Source organism: Tupaia chinensis, unplaced genomic scaffold (assembly GCF_000334495.1).
Source record: "Tupaia chinensis unplaced genomic scaffold, TupChi_1.0 Scaffold000078_1, whole genome shotgun sequence".
Classification (NCBI taxonomy): Eukaryota; Metazoa; Chordata; class Mammalia; order Scandentia; family Tupaiidae; genus Tupaia; species Tupaia belangeri.
In genome coordinates this window covers 466,843-482,035 of record NW_006159539.1, presented here as the reverse complement: position 1 = coordinate 482,035, position 15,193 = coordinate 466,843, and the positions used below count along the sequence as shown (strand labels likewise).

Genomic DNA, 15,193 nt, shown 5'->3' with positions numbered 1-15,193 from the left:
CCTGAGCCCTGACCCCGGCCCTGCTCCCACACTGAGCCCTGAGCCCTGCACTGCTCACACACTGAGCCCTGAGCCCTGCCCTGCTCACGCCCTGAGCCCTGAGCCCTGCCCCGCCCTGCTCATGCCCTGAGCCCTGAGTCCTGCCCTGCTCATGCCCTGAGCCCTGAGCCCTGCCCTGCTCACGCCCTGAGCCCTGAGCCCTGCCCTGGTCACATACAGCCCTGAGCCCTGGCCCCTGCCACAGACTGAGCTCCTGCCCTGGCTGGGTACGCAGGTCCTCAGAGACCTCAAGAAGGCTCCAGATGGCTCACTCACTGCTCCTCCCACTCCTTAGGGCTGGGTGACAGATCTAGTCTGTGGGAGTCAGAGCCAGGTCCTGGCTCAGAGATTCCTGGCAACTGGGCCAGAGGAGGTGGAAGGGCAGCTGGTCCCTGACCTTCTGAAGACCAAGCATGTGACACACCTTCTCTGGTACCCGGACTTCAGGTGTAGAGCAGACACTTCTCTGAGTACCTCCCCCCCGCCCCGTAAAGTGTCCTTAGAGAAGCAGAGAAGCTGTCCCTCCCTACCCTGCAGCTCTGTCCCCTCCCCTCCACAGGGACCTGCTCCACCTCCCTCTCCTTGCCAGCCCCCTTCCGTTTCCCTCCTCCTCTCCCTCCCGGCCTTTCCCAACCCAGATACACATCACACCCGGCCCCCATTTGGTGTCCTCAGCCGGCTGTCAGCTAATCCCTGCAGGGGTGTTAACTGATAATTAAGATGTTAGCTGTAAACTTAACTGTGATTCCCTGCCAGGAGTATTTTGGTTTTAACAGGTTGCACTGGAAACGGGAAAACCTTCAAGACCCAGCCAACAGCAGGGGGCAGGGGAGGAGGGATATAGAGTGGGGTGTGGGGAGTATTTTGTGCTTGGAGCCTTCCCAGCTTCCCTGAACCCTCTCCTCACTTCCCCTTCACTGAGAGCCTGTGGGCTCAACCCCATGCCTAAGAGCTCTTGGTTTCCATGTCTGTAAATGGGCAGGCAGAACACCAGCCCTGCAAAATCATGGTGCAAACTGCCCAGCACACAGGAACCCCGACATGTGAGAGTTCTGTGAGCACTCCCGTGGGCCCTGACTTCCCGTTGCCTCTTTTGTCACTGAGGGGAACTGGGTCTGCTTCCACTCCCCGCCTGCTCACACTACTCCCGATCAATCACCAGTCTATTCTCTCAACTTCCTAAATCTCTCCCCAGGCAAAGATCAATGGCATCGAACAGCAAGCTCTGGATGGACATGAGACTATGGGGACATTTAGCAGATGACAGGAATGGCGCTTCAGAGCAGCAGGGAATACACTAAACAGTGTCAAAACAACTGGCTAGTCATTTGGAAAAACCCACTTAGATCCCTACCTCACACCACACACACACATCCCAGATCAACTAGAGACTTAAATATTCTTAAATCTCACAAATGACTAGAAAACAATATAGGACATTTTAAAAATTTGGCAGTGGGTAAGACCAGAAACTCTACAGAAAAAGTATGACAGATTCGACCATGGGCTAATTTTAAACTTTTGAGGAGTTAAAAGGAGGGGGAAAAAAAAAAAAAAACCACACACACACATAAATTTTAATGACAAAAACCCCAAAAAACAAACCTGTGAAAATGATTTGCAACACATAACAGAGTTAAAGCCCTTATCCTCTTATAAATCAATTTCTTCTTGTGAATCAATAAGATGTCTTTCACTGCTCTTCCCCCCCCCCCCATTCCCCATCACTGAAAACAAGGTCGCTGCAGGCCCCCGGCTGATGCAATAATCAATGTTCAATTGGCCTCCTATGTTCCTTCCCAGCCCCATTTTATACATGCTGGGGCCATGTCCTTGGCTTCCAGGATGACACACCCTCTCCACCTCACTGGTCATTCCTCCTCCACCACTTTGTCAGTTCCTCCTCAGCCCCCCTCACCACGGTCCCTGATAGGTCACTGGTCTTTCCTCTGGCTTCTCTCTGTACCTGCACCCCCCCACACACACACGCTCCTCAATCTCATGGCTTTGAACCCTGTCCTTTGCTGGTGACCTTGAATTTGTATCTCCAGCCCAGATCTGTCCCCTGAACTCCAGCCTCATGTCCTGCTGCCACCTTGACAGTTCCACTTGGAGGTCTGGGGCCTCTCATGTGGCTCTCTATCCCACAGCTGGAGCCTGCCTGTGGTTGTGGCCTGCTCAACTGTGACTCCCACCGTAAATTCTTTTTCTTTTGTCATAGGGCACATGCGCTCACCAGAGAGACAGGAGCGTGAAAGTGAGAAACCATCCCACAGGTGATCGTGGGTATGCACGCGCATGCACCTGGTGTGATGTGGGAGCCCAGCGCCTTCACCGCCATGCCATCTGCTGGCCCCTCCTCGTACGCAGATATATTTAACGACGACGACAATAAATCTCCGTGTTGCTCTGGGCCCCACAGCCCACCCTGCCCGTAGCGGAGCCCCTCCTGTTCCCGTCACACCTGCTGTTCCTCACCCTCCCATAGAGAGGGGGGCAGCCTGCCTGTCAGTGATGACCCCACCCCTCTCACCCCAAGACCCTCGGAGTCACGGGTGGCCATCTCCTCCCTCCCTCACACACTTCATCCATTCTGCTGGCAAATCCCACGGGGCTCTACCTCGAATGTGTTTCCAGGACCCGCCCATTTCCACCCCTCCATCAGAATCCCTAGTCTGAATCCCCCTTTCCGCTCTGGATCGTCACAGCCAGCAGCCTCCCACTGGCCTGCTTCCCAGTTGTCACTCAGACCACACTGCGCCCTGACTCAGAACCTCCCGTGGTTCCCTGACCAGTGCCGAGCAAAAGCCAAAGCCCTCTGGTGGCCCCAGGTCGCGTGATCGGTGCTCGGTCCCCCGTGGGCTCCTCGCCTGCTCTCTGCCCCTCACACTGATCCAGCCACAGTCTCCTCCTCACCGTCCCCAGCAGGCCAGGCCTGCCCCGGGTCAGGGCCCCGGCACTCGCTGTTCCCTCCACCTGGAACACGCTTCCCCAGACATCCGCTGACTCACGCTTCACGCGGGTCTTTACCTGAAGGCCACCTCTCAGCGAGCCTTCCCGGCCGGCCGCATCCAAGCTGCCCCTCTCCCCTCCAGTCTCCCTCCTCAGCACTAAAGCTGCCACCGCGCCCTGGGTTTCACCGTTCACCTGTCTCCTCGCCGTCTTCCTCCACTAGCGGTAAACTCCACAGAGCAGGTACTATTTGTTAGTCCAAATCGCTGACGGGTCCCGAACCCACTCAGCACCCAACGCATAGTAGGTACTCAACAAATAATGAACGGCGAAATGAATGACACATGCAAAGGGAAAGGGGCCGAGAGCCCGCATGACCAGACTATTCACGGATGAGAAAGTGCGATCGGCCGGCGGGTGCACGGGGATACGCCCGGCCCCTCAGCGACCACCGGCCGCGAAGCAGAGGCATTTGCAGGTACGGGGCTGGCAGGAATGGAGGCGACGGAGGATGGTACAGCTGGCAGGGTCAGGAGACCAAGCCTCTTACACACGGGGTGTGAGAACCTAAGTCAGCCCGACCTTCCGGAGGCAGATAAGAGGTGAGGCCCTCTGCCCTGGACAGCCCACACCCAGGAACCTCCCCCGGGACAGGGCGCACGTGCACACAGGAGTTGCCGGGTGAGGTTTATAAACAGCCGGACGCTGGACATACCTATGCAGTCCCTGACAGGGTAAATAATCGATAAATAATTTATAGGCCGTCCCTATGGAGGAGGCAGAGGCCAGGGAAGAACCCGGACGATCCAAAAGTGACAGCGTGGCATCGCTGGTCTGGCCCGCGTCTGTTCATCTGAAATATGTATCTGTAAGTGCGCCGGAAAAGGCCTGGAAGGACGTACATCAGACAGCGTGGTCGGCCCTCGGGAGGAAACGGGGAAGGAACCTGCTCGCAGCCCCTCTAGGTCGGTCGGCAGACGGTGCAGAGACCATTATTTTAACAACCAGGAAAACGGTTCCCCTCCGGGAGAACTCACCTCCTACGGCTCCCCAGTAGTAATGGACGCAGGGACAGGACTTTCAGAGCCCTCGGTCGCCTCATCCCCGTGACCCGCCACCCCCACCTGGCACCCCCAAGGTTCCGAGCTCATGAAACCGTTTTCTAGCCCCAGCTCCCTTCTTGGTTCCAGGCCATGTCCCAGCCCCTGTCACAGGTGCAAAGGCCCGGCCAGCCCGGGACCACTGCGGCCAGCCCTGCCGTCAGAGAGCAGGGGAGACAGGAACGCACGGCGCATCTCAGGCTGGAGCGCTGCCCCAGCCTCCGGGGACAGCCCAGGTCTCTGTCCCCGGGACGCCCGGCGGGCAGTGCTGGCCCTGCTGCATACCCATCACGGCACAGGCACAGAGGACGCGAGGCCAAGCAGGCCCAGGAGGAAGGGGACGGGGTCCGGCCCACACCGAGGCTGCCAGAGTTAGCAAATGAAGCTGCTGCAGCCAGGGACACGTTTACAGCGAAACACTCCTCGTTGTCGGCCTAGGGCTCACCTTGCAGATGAAGTCTGTTCCTGACGACCCGGGCCCCCACGTCCCCCCAGCCTAGGGACACTTGGCACCAAGCAGGAAGCTTTGCCTGGGCCACCCAGGAGAGTGGAGGAAAGGCCAAAGAGACCAAAGCCCAGAGGGCGCTTTCTGTGTGGGAGCACTCCTGCCCCGGGGAGTCCCTGGGAGCCTGCCTGGTGACAGAGAAGGGGCAGAACCTCCATGCAAAGCCTCCGACAGCCAAGTGCTTGGTAGGCACATCGGAAAACACATCCCAAGTGACCTGTGGAACTGTGGTCCCAGTGCCCTGGAATGCAGCCCAGTGAGGGACGCTAGCACTGAGCGGCCACCTTCTCCAAGAGCCCCTGTCACTGGGGCCTTCCCCTCACGCTGTGTCCCCCACCATTGCCCCTGGCAGGGCTCATTCTCCCAGGGCCAGCTTGGGTCAGGGCACTTAGTCCTCACACCGGCGCCCTTCCACTGGGTCAGCACAGAGGCACGAGGCAGGGTGGTCCCGTCGCTCTTCCTACCTGGGTCAGACGGCACCGGGAGGCAAACAGAGCGGCCTCAGGGGGCCCGGGGAGCGGCAGCCTGTCCGTCGCGGGCCCAGCATGCACTGTAAGGAAGGGCAAGAAGGTCATTGCAGGCAGAGACAGGGCTTCCCGCTGCCTTGGGGTGCCCCGCTCAGCGGGCCCGGGACTGCCTCCCACCTCAGCATGCACCCGTGGGCACCAGCCTCCCTGGCCCTTCCCCAGAGCCCGGAGTGGACAGCCCTGGGTGAGCACGACCCAGGAGCCTAAACTCCCTGACCTGGCGCTCCTGGTCCTGCCCGAACCCCTCCCTTCTCACTGCCTTTTGTGGTCCTCCACGGGTCAGCCCCACCTTCAGTTTGGTTCACAGCTAGACAGCCCCCCGTTCCCTCTGAGGTCCTCCACGGGTCAGCCCCACCTTCAGTTTGGTTCACAGCTAGACAGCCCCCCGTTCCCTCTGAGGTCCTCCACGGGTCAGCCCCACCTTCAGTTTGGTTCACAGCTAGACAGCCCCCCGTTCCCTCTGAGGTCCTCCACGGGTCAGCCCCACCTTCAGTTTGGTTCACAGCTAGACAGCCCCCCGTTCCCTCTGAGGTCCTCCACGGGTCAGCCCCACCTTCAGTTTGGTTCACAGCTAGACAGCCCCCCGTTCCCTCTGAGGTCCTCCACGGGTCAGCCCCACCTTCAGTTTGGTTCACAGCTAGACAGCCCCCCGTTCCCTCTGAGGTCCTCCACGGGTCAGCCCCACCTTCAGTTTGGTTCACAGCTAGACAGCCCCCCGTTCCCTCTGAGGTCCTCCACGGGTCAGCCCCACCTTCAGTTTGGTTCACAGCTAGACAGCCCCCCGTTCCCTCTGAGGTCCTCCACGGGTCAGCCCCACCTTCAGTTTGGTTCACAGCTAGACAGCCCCCCGTTCCCTCTGAGGTCCTCCACGGGTCAGCCCCACCTTCAGTTTGGTTCACAGCTAGACAGCCCCCCGTTCCCTCTGAGGTCCTCCACGGGTCAGCCCCACCTTCAGTTTGGTTCACAGCTAGACAGCCCCCCGTTCCCTCTGAGGTCCTCCACGGGTCAGCCCCACCTTCAGTTTGGTTCACAGCTAGACAGCCCCCCGTTCCCTCTGAGGTCCTCCACGGGTCAGCCCCACCTTCAGTTTGGTTCACAGCTAGACAGCCCCCCGTTCCCTCTGAGGTCCTCCACGGGTCAGCCCCACCTTCAGTTTGGTTCACAGCTAGACAGCCCCCCGTTCCCTCTGAGGTCCTCCACGGGTCAGCCCCACCTTCAGTTTGGTTCACAGCTAGACAGCCCCCCGTTCCCTCTGAGGTCCTCCACGGGTCAGCCCCACCTTCAGTTTGGTTCACAGCTAGACAGCCCCCCGTTCCCTCTGAGGTCCTCCACGGGTCAGCCCCACCTTCAGTTTGGTTCACAGCTAGACAGCCCCCCGTTCCCTCTGAGGTCCTCCACGGGTCAGCCCCACCTTCAGTTTGGTTCACAGCTAGACAGCCCCCCGTTCCCTCTGAGGTCCTCCACGGGTCAGCCCCACCTTCAGTTTGGTTCACAGCTAGACAGCCCCCCGTTCCCTCTGAGGTCCTCCACGGGTCAGCCCCACCTTCAGTTTGGTTCACAGCTAGACAGCCCCCCGTTCCCTCTGAGGTCCTCCACGGGTCAGCCCCACCTTCAGTTTGGTTCACAGCTAGACAGCCCCCTGTTCCCTCTGAGGTCTCATGGCCACCATCAAGTCCTTTACGTACGTGTCCACAGTCCCCAGCACCCCTCAGCCCAGGATGCCCGGCTCCTGCCCTCAGCAAGGTCCCCAGGACCACTGTACACCCCCAGTCTCCCATCTCGGCCCGTCCATCTTCTGGGAAGCACTCTCTCCCACCCCTCCCTGGCCTCGTGGTACCCCTCCCTCCTCTCTCCCCCACTCCTCCCAAGCATTCTACGTGCACTCCGCTTCCATGGCCCCCTGCCTGTACCCTCTGCTGCAAACTGCACTCAGGGGAGAGCCAAGCCCTTAACCCGGCCCCCTGGGCACTACCCAGTTCGGCCACATGGGGCGCCCTCTCTCCTGGCTCTTTCTCTAGGTTTCATGCTGGCACCTGCTCAGAAGCCTGACCCCCCCTCACCGTGTGTGTCCCCCCATTACCTCATCACACGCCCCCATCGGCCCATTTGTCATTTGGGTTCCCTGTTCCGACAGCCCCTCAGCGAGCGTTTTTGCCATCGGGTTTGTCGAGGTATCACTGCCTACAGTGAAATTCACCCGTCCTGGTGCACGGGTCTGTGGTATGGCCACAGCGCCACTGCCACGACCAAGGCACCGGACGCTAGTCGCCCCCAAATCCCTACATGTCACCTCTCGGACTCCGGCAACCACTGACCTGTGCGCTTACCCAGAATGCCATCCAGTCACCTACGTGGCCTGAGCCTGGCCTTCCGCACTGGGCGTGATGCACCTGCGGGGGCCTGCCCTGTTCGTCCCGGGATTCGTTCTCTGTTAGTGCCGGGCAGTGACCCTTGGTTTATTCGCTCCCCAGCTGGAGGACATCAGGGTTATTTCCACTGGGGGTGTGAATAAGGCCACTGTAAATATCCAGGTACAGGCTTCCGCATGGCCGTCAGGTTTTCTCTCTCGGATGGGTATCCAGCAGCAGGATGGCTGAGCAGGACAGTCAACCTGTTGTTAATTTTAGGAGAAGCCGCCATGCTCTTTTCCAACACTGTACCATTTTCATCCCCACCAGCAACCTCTGAACGCTCCTGATGCTGTGTCCTTGACGACATTTAGGACTGTCGACTTCTAAAATGTCAACGAAATGACATGCAGTAGTCCCTCACTGCGGTTTTAGTTTGCGTTTCCCAGATGACTGATGAACGTATTTCTGTATGCCTGGTTCGTTTTTTTTTTCAGTCCATCACCATTTTAAATGATCTTTTTTTCCATTTTTCCCATAGGGCACCCGTACTCGCCAGAGTCAGAGAGAGGGAAAGTGAGAAGTCACCGGACGGTCTGCTCCAGCACTGGCCGGTCGCGGTAGAAATGATGGAAGGCGCCTTGACGTCATCGGCAGGAACTCTGCCAGGGTGGTTGGATCTAAATTGGTGAAACAACTTTCCTTCTGCCACTTACATCTCTGAGACCACCAGCAAGTCACTTAACCTCTCTGGGCCTGCTTTCTTATCTGGTAGGCGGGATTAAAGAGCGTGTGCACACGTGTGTGTGGAGGGTGCCTCATACAGTACTTGGTAGAGAGTAAATACTCCAGAGTACATCCCCCCATGGGGCCACAGGACAGATGCATGGCTCTGGAGGGTCTCTGAGCACATACATAGAACACGCCCCGTGTGTGCATGCGTGTTCACACACGCACATGGGAAGCACATCTGTGCACCTGCTGCATTTCCCTCCCTAGAGCCATCCCCAACTCAGGGGCATCAGCTACACAGTCCCCAGGCGCCACTCCAGAGTCCCCCAACCTCCTGTCCCCCAACACAGCCAGCCGACCCTGACAGCTCCAGCTCTCTCCCCTCCGCCCAGGCATGGAGGCCACGCTGCTCTCTGGTCTCTTCCTCGTGATGCCCTGCACCCGCTGCCACACGGTGGCAATCAGGGGACCGTCCCCAGTCACTGAGCTGACCTCGTCCCCGGCTCCACTTTTTAAAACGCGTGCCGCAAGCTTCTCCAAGCCAGACGTGAAACTCCCGAGGGAAAGTCTGACAGCTTTGACTAAATCGAGATCGAAAGCTTCTAGATGGCCAAAGATGCCAGAAACGGAGTCAAAAAGACGAACGGCAGGCCAGGGAAAACATTTCCAACACACAAGACGGATGCAAGTTTTTAAATTCTCAATATTCTAACAGCTCCTTTACATCAATACGAAAAAAGCAAAAACTAAAGGAAAATGAGCAATGGGTAGGAACAGCCAATTTACGGAGGGAAAACACGCTCGGCCTCCCTGGGCAGGGGGGAAGTGAGTGCTGGAACCACAGCGAGATCTTTCTCGCGATCGGCCAACATTGGACAGAGCGAGCTGTCTGGTGCAGAGGATGGGTGGGAAACGGTCCGGCTCGGACACCAAGAGTGGGAATATAAAGTAGTCTGACCTTCTGGAAGAGCCATGGGCTACACCTGTTGAAACTTAACAAACCTACCCTTGGCCCCAGCAGCTGCACCCCTATTGAGCCGTCGGAAAAGTCATGATGTGTTTTTCTATGCAAAGATGTGTCACGACCTTCCCAATGACCCCCGACAGAATCTCTCCACAAAACGCTCGCCTGTGCCAGCGAGATGCACCACGACTGCTCACCGCAGCCTCTTGGCAAGAGTGGAAAGTGGAAGCCAACCTAAACGCCCACCAGCCCAGGCTGTGTCCGCACGACGGAATGCTAGGCAAGGATGAAAATGAACTGTAGGTCTGCAGCTGACACTGCCGTGTGCTCACCAGACCTGGGGAAGTGACAAGTGGAAGCTGCGGAGTAACGTGTATTTTAAAAAATAATATAGGGGACCAGCAGGTGGTGCGGTGGTTAAGACGCTGGACACTCCCACATGGCTAATCCTGGTTGAGTCCCAGACCTGGGGCTTGCTTTCTCGCTCTCTTGCTCTCTCTCTCTGGTCAAATTAAAATAAATGAATGAGTGAATAAATAAAATTGAATAAATAATTCTTTAAAAATAATATAAAGATGGGTTTTATTTATTTATGAAACATTTTGCTATAGGGTGCATGCACTCACTGGAGAAAAAAGCAGAGAGACACAGAAGGCAAGAAATTACCCTCCAGGGGGGAAGGCCATGCTATAATCCCTTTTCCTCCATCCTCCTCTCAGGATTTTGGGCCTGTCCGCAGATAGGCCCAGCATGAGTTTTAATCCACTGGGTCCGGGACTCGAACTCCAGTCGACTACATGGGAGTTCAGAGACGTAACCATTACACCATCTGCTGGCCCCAACTACAAATATGTTTCTAAAGGTGCAGAAAAGGTTCTGGAAGGAGACACTCCAGACTAGCAATGGCAGGGCCTGGGCAGAGCAGGGTGTAAGGGCAGGGACTTTCCTACTGCACACAACAGACTTCTGTGTTGTTTCTGTGTTTTCACTCAAGCAACTATCGCTTTAAACTCTGTCTGTGGCCGCTCCAAGCAGCAGGCCAAGTCCAGATTCTTCGGGGTGGCCTTCTGGGTCCCTTGGGACAGGGCCTCTGCACACCACCAGCCTCCAGTTTGCCCGATCTTCACTTAAATCCAGACACTAGTGAGGCCAGCTCTGCAGCGCAGCTCGGGAGAAGGCGATCCCCACACCCAGCCAGCCTGAAACACGCGGGGTATGCACCAGTGCCCAGGATCTTGCGGGCTGCAGGACTGGAGGAAGGGGATCGCAGCGTGATTGGATTCAGCAGAGGGGACCCCTCTCTCGTGCACTTTCATACACAGACACACACAATCATGAACAAAGAAAACGATTTTTAAAAATTTGACAGAAGGTGTGTGCACTAACCAGGAAGAGACAGGAAAGAGGGCCAGTGAGAAAGCGCCCCTCAAGAGGCTGGGTCTCGCCGCAACCCCTTCCCCTCCATGTCTCCCTCCGCTCAGGGCTTTCGGGCACACACACGTGCACACAGCATGTTTCTCAAGCTGCCAGGTCTAGGACTCGAAGGTGCAGGCAGACAGGTGCGTCCAGCTCACTTAACCACTAAGCCACGGGCCGGTCCCCGGGGAAACTTTCCGAATCTAGACGTTCCCAACTGCCTTCCCTGTTCCCTGAACTGCTTCCGGGTCTGTGTCCGTGCAGGCCCCTCTCCCGGGAATGTCCCTGTCTCTGCGCCTCATCTTTCCGGTGAGGCTCATAGACCTCCACCTTCTAGAAACTCTCCCTGGATGCTCCCCTCCGTGCCTTGGGAGGGGGCGCTGGTCCATGCTGACAGTCCACGTGGGGGGTGTGGTGTGCCAAAGGTGGGCTGCGTGCGTTAAATCACGTGGCTTGTTCATCGGAACCCTCTGTGGCAGTTCTGGCATCGGCCCATGTAACAGATGAGGAAACCAAGGCACAGAGCGCTCACGGGACTCGCTCAGGGTCCCAGTGCAGGTGATGAGCGATGGTCCTACACTGCCCCCACTGGTGCTCAGCACACCTGCCAGGCTGGAAGCCCCTGGCTCCTGTACCTGCCGGGAGCTCTGAGGCTGGGGTTGGCCTTGCCCTTCCTGGGCATAGCCCGGGCATGGACACAGCAGGAGGGTCACAGGATGGCCTGCTGGGGCTGCAAGCCAGCCCCCAGCCCTGTCCAGCCAGGATGAAGCAGGTACTGCTTTGGGGCATGGAGTGGGCTGGGACGAGCCAGCCAGGACTGTGAGAAAGGGGTGGGCTTTGGAAGACCAGCAGGTGACATGTTGGTTAAGGCACGGACACTCCCACATGGCCAATCACGGTTCTAGTCCCAGATCTGGCGGCTTGCTTTCTCACTATCTCTCTCTCTGTGTCTCTCTCTCTTGCTCTCTCTGGTCAAATTAAAATAAATGAATAAAATTAAATATTTTTAAAAATGCAAAAGTAAAAAGAAAGGGGTGGGCTTAGGGGTGCAGTCCTCCCAAGCAGAGTCTCCAGCCACCTCCTGCACCCTGCTACGGGCTAGGCCTGGGGTGGCTGGGTGGGGAAGCTGGGAACAGGGAGCCCTGCCCTCCCCGAGTCTGACTCGGGCCAGGAGCCTGAGTGGGCAGGGCCCAGTGGGCAGGGCGTCTCCTTGAAACAAGTGGCATCTTGGCCCCTAGCCTGGCAGGACGGAGGGGACTGTGCAGACAGAGCCAGGGAGGAATTCTGGGGGCTATGATGGTAGAGCTGGGGTTTGGAGGTGAGCGTACATGGGGTGTTGGGGGACACATTGGCCTCAGCTGGAGTGCAGGTGAGGTGGGACTGCAGACAGCAAGCCGGGGGTGAGCCGAGGGCCTGGAGGGAGACAGGCGGAGGGGAGCTGCTCCCAGCCTGGCAAGGAGATGAGCCATCGGGAGGGGGGGCTCGGCCCTGTGCCTGCAGAGTGTCGAGAAGGTGGGGGGACCCAGGGACATGCCTCAGGACCTGAGAGGCACGTGTGTGGCAAGTCTTCAAACCAGCTGGCCCTCGTGTGGAGGTGTCAGGTGTAGGCATGTGATTCTAGCTCTTTGCGGGAAAACCATGTGGGAGGCAGAGCCTTGTGTCCTCAGGCCAGGACCTGCCTCAATTTCCCCAGGCGGGCAGAGGGTGGCTGTTCAGAAAGGGCTAGGCCAGGAGAGGAGGGAAGGGGTGTGTGGGGGCTCAGAGGGCTGGGATCCAGAGCCAGCGGGAGGGGACAGGATGGAGCCGAGACCCTCCTTCCCAGGCTAGTCCTAAGCTTAGGGTAGGACCAGGATCGAGACTCAGTCGAGTCTGCCAGGATCAGGGCTCCGTGTGGGGCTGGGATCAAGGCTCCGTCTGTGAGGATCAGGGCTCAGGGCGGGGCCAGGATCAAGGCTCCGTCTGTGAGGATCAGGGCTCAGGGCGGGACCAGGATCAAGGCTCCATCTGTGAGGATCAGGGCTCAGGGTGGGACCAGGATCAGGGTTCTGTCTGCCAGGATCAGGGCTCCGTGTGGGGCTGGGCTCAGGGCTCAGTGAAAGCCATTTCCAGTAACTACTCAGGCCCCTCCACACATTTTTTTTTAAGAGAGATTTTTGCAATAGGGCAAAAATAGTGTGCTTCCCAGAGAGACAAAAAGTAAGAAATCAACCCCCCCCCGGGGGGGGGAGGGGTGCATCCCCCCCCCGGGGGGGGGATGGCTGCAATGCAATCCCTTCCCCTCCATTCTCTTGGGATCCTGGGCATGCACACACATGTGCCTGGAGTGTTTTAGGCCACGGGGTCCAGGACTCAAACTGTGGTTGACGACGTGGGAGTCCAGTGACGTAACAGTTAGGCCATCTGCTGGTCCCAACCCCCTCCACTCTCTTATCCACTGCCTGAAAACTACACTGCCCGACTGGGGTGCCGGGGCCTGCCCTCTGGGTCTCCACCACGCCTACTCTCTACCTGGCAAGGCCCATCTTACGCTCTACGCAGGCAACTGAGGGACCCCCAGCTTCCCTCTACCCCAGCCCTGGCCCCAGAGACGCGGTTGGAAGGGCAGTGCTTCCCCAGCCCGCCAGCAGACACACGGCAAGGAGGCCACCTCCTGGCGCGCACGCATCTGTGGGCTAGGGGAACAAAGGTTGTGCTTGTCTCGGATTCTCCTTATTCTCCAACCGCCCCGCTCCATGGCCAGGTGGTCCTGCTCCTACGAGGGGAGCCCAGGTCCAGCTGAACACGCAGGCCAAGGTGTCAGCTGACACGTGGGATGAGAGGTGCCTACTCTGGTCACAGTGGCCCAAGTCCCTCCCTCACGCCATTCGCCTTTCAGCCTCCCTTGCTGATGTCCCGTCTAACGCCGCCTGGTCCGGCCTGCAGCTCTCTGTGGGCAGGGATGGTCGGGTCCCTGGCCCTGGGTGACTCAGAAGACCTAGGTGCCCCAGCCTGGCGCTCAAGGGCTCAGGGCAGGGGCTGATCAAAGACCAACCTGGGTGGGCCGAGCCAGGTGGGAGGTAGCCCTGCCCCAAAGCCCCTACGTGCCCAGCCAAGCTCCCAGCCGTCTCCACTGCCACACGCAAGCAGAGGGTCAAGTTGGTTTGCTGGCAAGACACATGGCTCTCGTTTTAATTAATTAAAGAAAAATCTAATCACTGCATTAAACTTCTCATTACTCCACTTGAATACCCGTTAAGTAAATTTAATTACCAGAGGATTGGGTTTCCCAGCCTCTTTCATTAGCTTCTGATAAGATGAGAGGTGGGGGGGGGGACTCAGAATTGACTACTGCAGATCAGATCCACAGGGACCTGGGGGTCAGGTTTTGGTGTCTCCTTGAGGAGAGGCCCAGCCCCATGCCTGGGGGAGCATCCACACCCCGGGGCCGCCATAGGAAGGCCAGGGCCCAGCCCTTGACCGCTGCCAGGGCTGAATGCTTCACTGACAGCCATGCGGTTATTTACGCTCCACCTCCTTCCAAGAGTTCGAGGCTGCTGAGAGCAGAGTAAACAGCATGAGCTGCAAGAAGAGAGCTGAAACCAGGGCAAGACAAGAAAGGAGAGAGAGAAGATGATACGCTGGAGACGGGGTTACCGAGCAACCACCTGCATGCAGGCTGAGCACCTATTAGAAAGGGCTACGAGCCAGCAGTGAGCTCCCTGGCAGTCAAAGCGAAGACAGCACATGCCTGGGTGCTAATCAGGAACAGCGGCCGAGGAATGCAGGCCAGGCCTTGGGCTCCTGCCTGGAGAGAGGGTGGGGCTGGAAGACGGCCTAACGCTGACAGCTGCAGGCCAGGACCACGCAGAGGCTCCCGAGAGAGGAAGGAGCCTGAACCAGGCCTTGATCATCAGGATGGAGCAGGGAGTGAGGAAGGGCATGACAGCCAGAGGGAACCGCGTGGCCAAGACCGCGGGGACAGAGAGGAACCACCAGAGATGAGGCAGAGGGAGGGGCTGGGGGTCACTGTGGATCCCAAGAAGCCACCCCATGGAAGATGCCGGCATGGCTGGCTGCAGTGAGCGCAGACAGAGGCCAGGGAACCCACTGATGGCCCACCCAGTGACTGCTGCAGGGTGCACAGGGCCCCTGCTTATCTCCCCTCCTCACCCCTCCTCCTGAGACCCCGCCCACAGTAACTCTCAAGTGCCCAAATCCTCGTCTCAGGCTCCACTTCGGGGATTCTGACCCACTGCATCATCTGCGGCTCCTTCCAAGTTTGAAGGAAACTCCCCACCGCCCCCCCCCCAGGAGGGAACAGGAAGGGTACAAGGAGGAGAGTTTGCTGAGCACCTGCCAGAGGCCAGGGCCTTCCACACATCACTCAGGGAGCTCTCGCTGCACCCGTCAGGTGAGGAAACCGAAGCTCAGAGAGGCACAGGGATTTCTCTAGTGGAGGAGTCCGACCCAGTGAGGCCCCAGGATCTGTCTGAGCCCCCCGACCTTTGAGCTCCGCTTCCGGTTGGATCAACACGTTGGCAAGCCCACTGTTGTGCACCCCCCGACCTTGGAACAAAGCTTGGGTCACTTAGCATGTCAGCAAGGCTGTTTGCTATTTGCTCCAGAAACTG

At 58.3% G+C, this 15,193-nt stretch overlaps 1 protein-coding gene across 1 annotated transcript in view; it reads right to left on the bottom strand.

Moving 5' to 3' along the window:
- LINGO1 (leucine rich repeat and Ig domain containing 1) overlaps nucleotides 1–15,193 on the bottom strand; it is a 68,120-nt gene that overhangs the window by 51,150 nt on the left and 1,777 nt on the right. Inside the window, exon 2 of the mRNA XM_006142589.2 lies at nucleotides 5,061–5,146. The gene's annotated coding sequence lies outside the window, so the exon portion shown is untranslated. The remainder of the gene's footprint in view (nucleotides 1–5,060; nucleotides 5,147–15,193) is intronic.